The sequence below is a fragment of the Mauremys reevesii genome, linkage group 19 (assembly GCF_016161935.1).
Source record: "Mauremys reevesii isolate NIE-2019 linkage group 19, ASM1616193v1, whole genome shotgun sequence".
Lineage (NCBI taxonomy): Eukaryota > Metazoa > Chordata > Testudines > Geoemydidae > Mauremys > Mauremys reevesii.
This window is the reverse complement of record NC_052641.1, coordinates 688049-697397: the sequence shown is the minus strand read 5'-3', so window position 1 is coordinate 697397 and position 9349 is coordinate 688049. Positions and strand designations below refer to the sequence as shown.

Genomic DNA, 9349 nt, shown 5'->3' with positions numbered 1-9349 from the left:
CCATGACCCCCTCCCCCGCAGTGATCCCCTCCCTACGGCCGCTGTAACGTTCCTGGAGTGAAATCACCCCCCAGCCAGGAAAGTGGAGACGTTCCCGCCTCCTCTGCTGGGGGATGGGAACAGCCACAGCTGGGGTAATCTAGGCCGGAGAAGATCTGGGACTCCCGGCCCAGACCCGATCAGCACCAGGGTTAAGGCAGCTGGATGGGACGGTCCTGGTACCTGAGGCTGCAAACTGCAGCCATGGAGCTGGAGATGATGGAGGTTGGCTCTGGCACCATGGGCAGATTTTCAATCAGCTCCTGAGAGACCCCAAGAAGATAAATTTGCATGTGAGACTCAGGCCCCGCAGACCCACAGGCACTTTCCAGGGAGGAGGCCAAAGTGCTCTGCAGAAACAGCCAGTGTCACTCCCAACCCCAACCAGCTGGGCCCCCCATTCCTCCCATCCATCACACGTCCTTCCCCTCCCCTCCTCCGGCCTTACAATTCCCCACTGCCAGCTCCCGATTGGTGTCAGAAGCTCTCCCTTCCCTGCTCCCCAGCCCTCAGCCACAGGAACCACTGTCCTCTGCTTCCCCCTCTGGCCCCACCAACTCTTTCTCTCGTTTCTGGGTCCCTCGCCCCAGGGGCCAGACACGGGGTCCCACTCACTGCAATGCTCTCCACGAGGGCCGCTTTGGAGACGTGGGGCTCCAGAGTGTTCAGCCCCTGCTGCTGTGCCAAGAAGTACAGACGTGGGACACTACGGAGGAAGCGGAGCTGTTTGGCCATCAACTAGGAGTGGGGTGGGGGGAGAGAGAGAGACAGTTAGGTAGGGACCTCCCAACCCACCTACACCAGCTCCATGGCTCAGGAACCCCATGGAGTTGGACAGGAAAGCCGCCCGCTTCCCGATACCAGTGTCGCCCTGCACAGACTGGGGTTGTAACTGGGACAGTGTCTGTGGGGAGTGGACACCTTGGCCTGTGTGGAGACAAATGCCCCACTTTGGGGTGCCAGGTAACAAGGGAGCAGTTCCCCCCATTGGGGGTGATGGATTCTCTGGGACAAGACCCCCCTGTGTGGGTGGGGATGGAAGAAGGGGCAGGGCAGACTCAGGGGCAGCGCAGCTGTAAGATTTTTGTACCTCAGCTCTGCCCTGGAGGTAGTCCTGGATGACCCTGATGGTGTCTTGTTCAGGGACACCTCCTCCTCCTCCTTCTCTTCATCCACCTCCTCAGCCCACTGCTGCTGGGCCCTGGGGCTCTCTGCACCAGGGAGAGCAGGAGAAAGGACAATCCCTGCTGCCACTGGGGGATGCAGTGTAGAGAAATGGCTCAATGTCCCCCATCCTCAACAAGGAGCCCCATGGCACAGAGGGCCGCACCCTGCCCCTCCCAGAGACACCCTCAGGCCCATCAGCCTCAGGGCCCCGTGGCTGTCAGCCCCCCCCCCCAACCTCATCAGGGGAGGCTGGAGCTCCCCGGACTCTGCCCAGCATCCCCTGCTACAGGGTGCAGCTGTGCCACCTCCACTGGTGTTAGTGGGGCTCCCATGTCTCAGTCCTGGCGTCTTGGTGACCCAATGGGTACAGGGTGTTATTAGTCCCCTACTGCCCCCATCCTTCCCCCTGTCCCCTGGGTCTCCCCTCACCTGCACAGAGGGAGCCTTCAGCCTCAGGGCTGTCAGACCCCACAGAGGAGGTGCTGGCCCTCAGGAGTAGGCAGAGCTGCCGGTCCCCATGCCGGAGCCGCCCAGCTCCTGCTCGGCTGGCTGGGGCCTCGGTGGCCAGGCTGGTGGATAGCTCCTGCTGGGCCCTGGGGCTGGGCTCCTGGCTCCTCTGCTTCCTGGAAAGGAAGCCGCAGAGCCACCTTGCCCGGCTCCTGCCCTCGCCTGGGTCCCTCCTACATAGCATCACCCGGGCCATCTCCATTTGGGACCAGAAGGTGCCTCAGGGCCTGCTAAGGAGCTGGTCTTTTCCTCTTCCTCCAGAAGGTCAGGGAGCTTCTCCACTTTGCCTGCCCACTGGCCTCTTCCTCGCCCGCGGGGACAGAGGGGCCACTCTCCTCCTGGGCAAGACGGACACTGCTCCCTACTGGCTCCAGAGCCACCTGCCCAGCCTTCCTCCTCAGCATCCGCTTCCCCCGCACCCTCCTGAACTGAGTGGGGAGCAGCCATGAGTCTGGGCTCAAGGCAGCTCTCATTAATGGGCCTGCCTGCTCCCCTGCCTACGTCCTCTGCTGAGGCAATTCCTCCTCCCCACACACCCCACCCCAGGGCAGGGGGGCTGCCGTCCACACGCACTGGCAGCAGCTCACAGCACAGGCTGCTCCCAATGTTCCCCCTCACCCAATAGGGCCCTGTGAAACTGGGAGAGTCTCATTCTTTCAGAGCAATGGGGCTCTCCGTTAGTTTGGACAAGCCGCTCCCTCCACCCCAGTAGACCCCGCTCCCTCCCAGGCCAGAGAAAGAGCGGAACCCGGATAGTCCTAAATGAAAGTTCGTTCACACGGTGCCAATCCCAGGAGGGAGGAGTCGCCCTCAGTTCCCACTGATTTCACTGCTTGCCATTGTGGGTGTTCAGCACCTGGCAGGTTCTGCCCTCCCCAAAGACTCTCGACGTTGGGAACAATCTCCTGGAAGGGAAAGGCTGGGAGCCCTATTGCTGGGCCATTCCCACCCCACTGGCGATGGCTCTGGAGACCTCCACTCACTTGCTCTAGATGAGATGGAGCTGGATGGCAGATGCGCTCTTCCTCAATCTCCTCCACCCAGGTGGGCTGGAAAGGGTGCTGCACAATGCCCTGCCAGTAGGGTAGAGGGTAGAAGCCAGGAGACCGAAAGTGGCTGTGAAAACAAGACAATGTTTTATTGCCAGGGAATGGATAAATTCAGCCTAGCAACTGGGGGTTCACAACACTCACCTACGGCCAGCAGGACACCCCCCATCTCCAGGTCTCCTAGCACCTCACGCACATTCCTGAAGCGTGACGGCCCAAGGGCTCTAGGGCATTTCTTCAGAGGTGTCGCTTGTCGTCGTCTTTGCTGTTGTCATGTTCCATTCTATAGGAGTTTATAAAAATATGCTAATGAGTGTGAATATAATGTAACTGCAGTATGCTTCATGCAAAAGGTCTCTTGTAAGGTATCATTACAAGGCTTATAATCTACTGAGTGTGGTCATCCTATTTGTATAAATGTATCACTTTTTTATCTGTATCTGAGTGGAAGGGAACAAATGGGGCAGCCATCGTGAGAAATCCACTAGCTACCACCTGAGCTGGAACAAAGGCTGGACCAGGGGAAAGGAGTGTGAGGAGGGCTCCAGGGAGGCATGGCAAGGCCCAGCCCAGCCCAGCCGAGTGGCTCCCTCCAGTCCGTTCCCGACTGAGCGGCTCCCTTCGGCCTGGCTTCGTCCGCCCCTGCCTGGCCCCAGCTGAGTACCCCAGGCCCAGCCCGGTCCCAGCCTGGCCACGGCTGTTTTGACCATATATGGCCTGTGACGTTATGGGTGTAATATAATCTCTCATTGAAGGCGACAGGGCCAGAAAGAGTTAATTAACTCACAGACTGACTTAACCCTTTAAAGACTGGTTAGAAGATATGTAAAAATCCACCCACTTTCCTTTTGAAAGAGCCCGTGTGGATAGCTTTGAAAAGGTCTCAGATGGAGTAAGGGCTGTTAAGAAAGTTGAGCAGCTCTATAAGCAAGTGGCTGTGTTTGGCCAGCTGGTTGGGAAGACAATGGTGTTGGAACAGGAATGTCTCCATTCTGATTCTTTAAGTGAGCAGTCTGTGCTTCTGTGTTGATGCAAATTACTTGGCTGGCAGGGAGAAGACTTGCTAATGGCTGTTAGCAAAGAGAGCCCACCCCATCAGCCAGTAAATTCTGTTAAGCAAGAAATAACAGTGTTTGATCATTCAAAACAAGGACGAACTTAGCACAGGGCAGCCACAGGTTCATGGGTGGCAAGTCTGTAGAAATTTAGGTGGTGCTCAGAACCTGCCTCAACTCTGCCCCCACCTGCCTAAGGCTCTGAGAGGGGTCTCGGCGGGAGGTCTGGGGAGCAGATCCTGGGCTGGGGATTAGGTCCAGGGTGCAGGCTTTGGGATGGAGTTTGGGTGCTGGGTGCAGGCTCTGGGCTGGGGCAGGGGTGGGTGTGCAGGAGGGGTGAAGGGTGCAGGCTTTGGGACGGAGTTTGGGGTTGGGAAGGTGTGTGGGAAGGGGGTGCACCTTCTGGGACGGGAGTTGGGGGATAGGAGGGAGTACAGGGGTGAGGGCTGTGGAGCTGAGGATGAGGGATTCATGATGTGGGGGGGCTCAGGACTGGGTCAGAGGATAAGGGTGCAGGGGGATGAGGTTTGGGGCTGAGGATGAGGAGTTCATGCTGCAGGGGCGCTCAGGATGGGGCTGAGGATTAGGTGCAGGGGATGAGGGTTGGGGCTCAGGATTAGGTGGGGGCAGGAGGGCTCTGGCTGGGGTTGAGGATTAGGGTGCGGGGGGATGAGGGCTCCGGCTCAGGCTGAGGATTAGGGTGCAGGGGGATGAGGGCTCTGGCTGGGGCGGAGGGTTTGGGGCTTTGGAGAGGCTCAGGGTAAGGGCCGGGGCCCGATTCAGGCAGGGCCGAGGGAGAGACCCAGCTCCAAATATTGCTGGAGCAGGGCACCCGGCCCCTGAATATTCCTGGAGCCCGGGCACCGCAGGTGTATATAACCTGCCGCCTATGCACGGGTTAACCCTATAAGGTGCAAACCCCAATGGTATTGAGCTAAAGGTGTGGCATGATGACAAAAATGATTGTAGGTGGACCCTTGCAATGAATTTGTTGTTATCACTAATGGTAATTTTTGTAACTAATGTGTTGCTATTACCAAGAACTGTAAAAATGTTCCAGCTAAGGTGACCAGATGTCCCCATTTTATAGGGACAGTCCCAATATTTGGGGCTTTTTCTTATATAGGCTCCTATTACGCCCCACGCCCTGTCCTGATTTTTCACACTTGCCGCCTGGTCACCCACATGTGTGGGTCCCAGCTGCTCCCTGCTCCTCACTGAAGCAGGTGTGCAGGGTTACTGCCCTGGGAACTGCAGGGCATCAGTGGACATGGGGCTGGCTGGAGGCAGGGCAGGGGCTGACTGGAGGTAGGGTCTGGCTGCAGGCAGGGCAACGGGTGCAGGGCTGGTGCGGGCAGGACAGGGTGTGCGGCAGGGGCGGGCAGGAGACAGGCTGGCTGAGGGCAGGGAGTGCGGGGCTGGCTGGAGACCGGGCTGGAGGCAGGGCAGGGAATGCGGGGCTGGCTGGAGACGGGCCGGTCAGGCAGGGCTGGTGCAGGCAGGGGCTGGCTGCGGACAGGGGTGCAGCCCACCCTGTACGGTGGTTGCCCCTCTTCCTCCCTCCCCACCAGGGTAGCAGCAGCAGCCTGGCTCAGGGGCTATTTAAAGGGCCCAGGGCTCCCTGCTTCTACCGCCCCAGCCCTTTAAATAGCCGCCAAAGCTGCACCACTTCCCAGAGCTCCCCAGGCCCTTTAAATACCCCCCGCCCGGAAGAAGCCGTGTTATACCAATATAATAAAAACCAACAGGATCTAATTAAGAGGGATAAGGCAAAGATGCCACATTTATTGTAAATACCATAACAAAACAAAAGACAACAGTAAACAACGTTGTTTTACTACTTATTTCTATCACTACTTATTCCTTATACACACACACACACACACACACACACATATATTCATTCACACAATCATTCATTCAGGTTCTGTACAGATGTTATAGTTACCAGCCTAGACATTGCTCATGGCAAGTTACTGGCCAGGTATCTTGGTCATGAGGATGGAGCCAAGTCTGTGTCAGATGCATTTGATGCTCCTGGAGGCTGGCAGCAGAACCATAGACTCAGGCTGTGGCTACACTTAGCACTTCAAAGCGCTGCCGCGGTAGCGCTGCTGTGGCAGCGCTTTGAAGCGCTAAGTGTAGTCAAAGCACCAGCGCTGGGAGAAAGCTCTCCCAGCGCTGTCCGTACTCCACCTCCCTGTGGGGAATAACGGACAGCGCTGGGAGCCGCGCCGCAATTTGCAGCGCTGGAGAGGGTGTGTTTTCACACCCTGCTGCAGCGCTGCAAATTTGTAAGTGTAGCCAAGCCCTCAAAGTCCTCAGTCTTTAGAGTCCAGTTTGATAGGAATTTATTCCTATGTCAGTCCATGAGACTGTTCATTTTGCTGTTGCTAAATCAATCAGCAGGTGGCTGGCTCCATTCTGTCAGATGCTTGTTTTTCCTTCCTTTGAGGTAGTGGGGGTCATCTGGTTGATCCCACTTGACACCTTCTTCAGCCGACACTGAATTCTTCAGGCTGGTAACTTCCTAACCATTCATTCATTGTTTAAACTAGGCATGCATTCACATACATTCTCTATCTTAATTACATCTAGTTCACTGTCTTTTTACCTTTAGGGGTGTTACCAATTTATGTGACCCTCCCTGTCTTTTAACAAGCAAAGATAAAGTGAGATGAAAACTTACAGAGGGTGGGGATCTCTATTTATACACTATAACAGCTACTGTTTTGGCTTACTTAGAGATAATTAATGTTTAACAAGTTTTATACAAAGTATTTCTTTGAGCTTAACAAGTTTTATACCAAGTATCTCTTTGAGCAGGCTTCACACAGATACAGCTGGTGGCTTGCAGGTTAGAGGCTAAATGTTGGGAATCACAAATTTACTTCTAACATAAACCTTAAGTTATAAAGTATTAATTAACAATAAATTAATAAATCATTTCTTTTATAAACCATGTTTAATATAAACCTTCTTTAATATCCCTACAGCCGGGCCACCCGGTACAGCTCACCTGCTCTTGCCAGTACACTGTACTGGGGCTTGGGCACAGGGCCCTCTAGGGGCGGGGCCCGATTCAGGGGAATTGGTTGAATTGGCCTAAAGCTGGCCCTGCTGGCTGCTCCAGCCTTTTTATAGGCAGAGGCTGGCTGGTGTGTCACACAATCTCTTTATTACTCGCCTGAGATGGGTCACCTGTTACTTGTGGCTCTGAATATGCATATAAGGAAAATCCCAAAAGGTCTGACCATCTATGGCCATCAGGTAGCAGTGATATGGAAGTGCCATCACCACAGCGGTGACCATAAAGTCAGGTGTTTTGACCACCTATGGCCTGTGATGTTATGGGCGTAATATAATATCTTATTCAGCCAATCACTCAGACAAAGAAGTTGTTTATATCTGCAGAAGATAATGCTGCCTGCTTCTTGTTTACACTTCTCTGCACGAGATGTCACTATTGTTTCATTGGCAATGGAGTGTGATGTCACAGACTGTGTACATCATCATGTAATGACTGACTGCACCCACCACTTTTAAACTACTTGGTTTGCACCCATGCCCTTAATCCTGTCCTAAAATTACCTTTTCATGTCACTAAGCTCTCTTCTTGCTGTGGGGTACTGTAGGTGTGAGGCAGGGCGGGTTGGGAGAAGAAATATTCTTTATCTGAAGAAGTGATCTGTATGAGGAAAACATTTGAAAACTTGTTTACTGAGTAATGTGAGTTCTTCACTCTACTTGATAGCATTTCTCTGCTTGTAACATGAACTTGTGAACACCACATCCAAGCAATTCCAAAATTCCAGGAATATTCTAGGCATCAGTGAGCAGAACCGTATTGGTTTTGGTGAAAATTGGAATGGGAAATAGACCAGTCGTGCTTAAGTTAGGTTTGGCGCCTAACTCCTATTGAAATCAGTGGGTGTTATGCACCTAATCTGCTGGTGCAATTTTCAAAAGCACCTTTAAGCATCTGTTTGCATCTTAAGCACCTAAATATCTTTGAAACACTGGTCCTTCATCTCTGCCTCAGTTCCCCATCTATAAATGGAGGTTAATAATACTTTATCCTACTGTTTGCCTATCTTGTCTATTTGTTTAGATTGTATTTGAGGCACGGGACAATCTCTTACTATGTTTTTGTAATGGGACCCTGAATTTTGGTTGGGACATCTAAACACTACCATAAAACAAAAAATGATCAGCCCCATAATATAAAGGCCCACCAATGATCTATTTTTCAGGGCAAGTCACAGGCCCAGCTGCCTCAGAGGAAAGTCTGAGAAACACAATATCAAACAATTATGGATTAACCTGCCCATAGGAGAAGGTTCTTCCTGACCCCTATCAGTTGGTGGTAGGCTTATATCCTGAAGCATAAGGATTTATATCCCTTCTACATTTTGTATACCAGCGAAGTTTGGATGATATGGTCCATATAAATGTCTAATCCTTTTCTGAATCAGCAGCGTCTCACCCAGGAAACTCAACGCCAATATCCTGAGGAGAGAGAGACACACACACAATCAGACAGAGACTTAGGGCTTCCCCCACCTTTAGCAACAACTGAAACCCCCTCCCCACAGAGGCATGTCCTGATTTTATTTGCCCCCATGTTAATCCAGCCCAGAGCCTGCCCCCCCCCCCGGCCTGGTGACAGTGAGTGAGGGCAGGGGAGGGAGGGGGCCGGCGTGAGCAGGGCAGGGCCTCGGGGAGGGGCCACGGCAGATCCGGGGCTGCTCTGAGGGTCACAAAGGGCCCGTGGGCGCGAAGAGGCTGCAGCCCCGGAACTGCCGGACAACGCACAGCTTGACTCTGCCCCTCGGTCCCTGCGCACACGGGACGGGACCTCGCCCGGCCCCGCGGCCCCAGGCCGCCGCTCGTGGGGCTGCTCCCCGGCAGCTCAGCCCCTGCCCCACCTGCTGCTGCGGGGGGGGGGGGTGAAGCCCTTTCACTCCGCGCTGCCTCTGCCCTATGACCCCCCCGCCCCAGCCCGGCTCCCGGGGCAGGGGCGCGGCAGGGGCTGGGCCTGGCGCCTGGCACTGGGGGTCTGAGCCCCAGCCCGTGCGGAGCCGCCACTCACCGTCCCCGCCTCAGCGCCTCGGACCTGCCCCGCCCGGCCGCCGGCTGCCCCGCGCTTCGCTCGAGCCCCAGCAGCGCCGGGCGGAGTCCCACTGGTGCCGCCGCGGGACTGAGCCGCGCAACCCCGCGGCTCCTCGGGCTGGGGCCGCCCTGGCCGCGAGCGGGATTCGAATCCCAACGGCCGCAGCGCGCCGGGCGGGCGGGGCGGCGGCCTCGGGCGAGGGAAGCGGGCATTACCTCGCGCCGAGTCTCTGTCCCGCGCCTCTCCGCCAATCAGGAGCGGGAGGGGCACGGCGAAGTGACGGGATAGGGCCCCTCCTCCACTAGAGGCCGCCTGCCAGAGGGAGAACTACACTACCCAGTGTGCACTGGGAGGGGCGCGTTGTCTGAGCAACCAGGCCGTCCCTGCCGCTCTGAGAAGAGCCAGGAACTACAACTCCC

The 9349-nt window shown here is 55.4% G+C and overlaps 1 long non-coding RNA gene across 1 annotated transcript; it reads right to left on the bottom strand.

Moving 5' to 3' along the window:
• Positions 1 to 248: 248 nt before the first annotated feature.
• On the bottom strand, positions 249 to 1184 carry LOC120386978. Its single transcript, XR_005589991.1, has 3 exons — positions 1130 to 1184; positions 655 to 777; positions 249 to 302 (listed from the first exon to the last, which is right to left on the bottom strand). It is a non-coding gene; the product is annotated as an uncharacterized LOC120386978 (long non-coding RNA).
• Positions 1185 to 9349: the final 8165 nt, after the last annotated feature.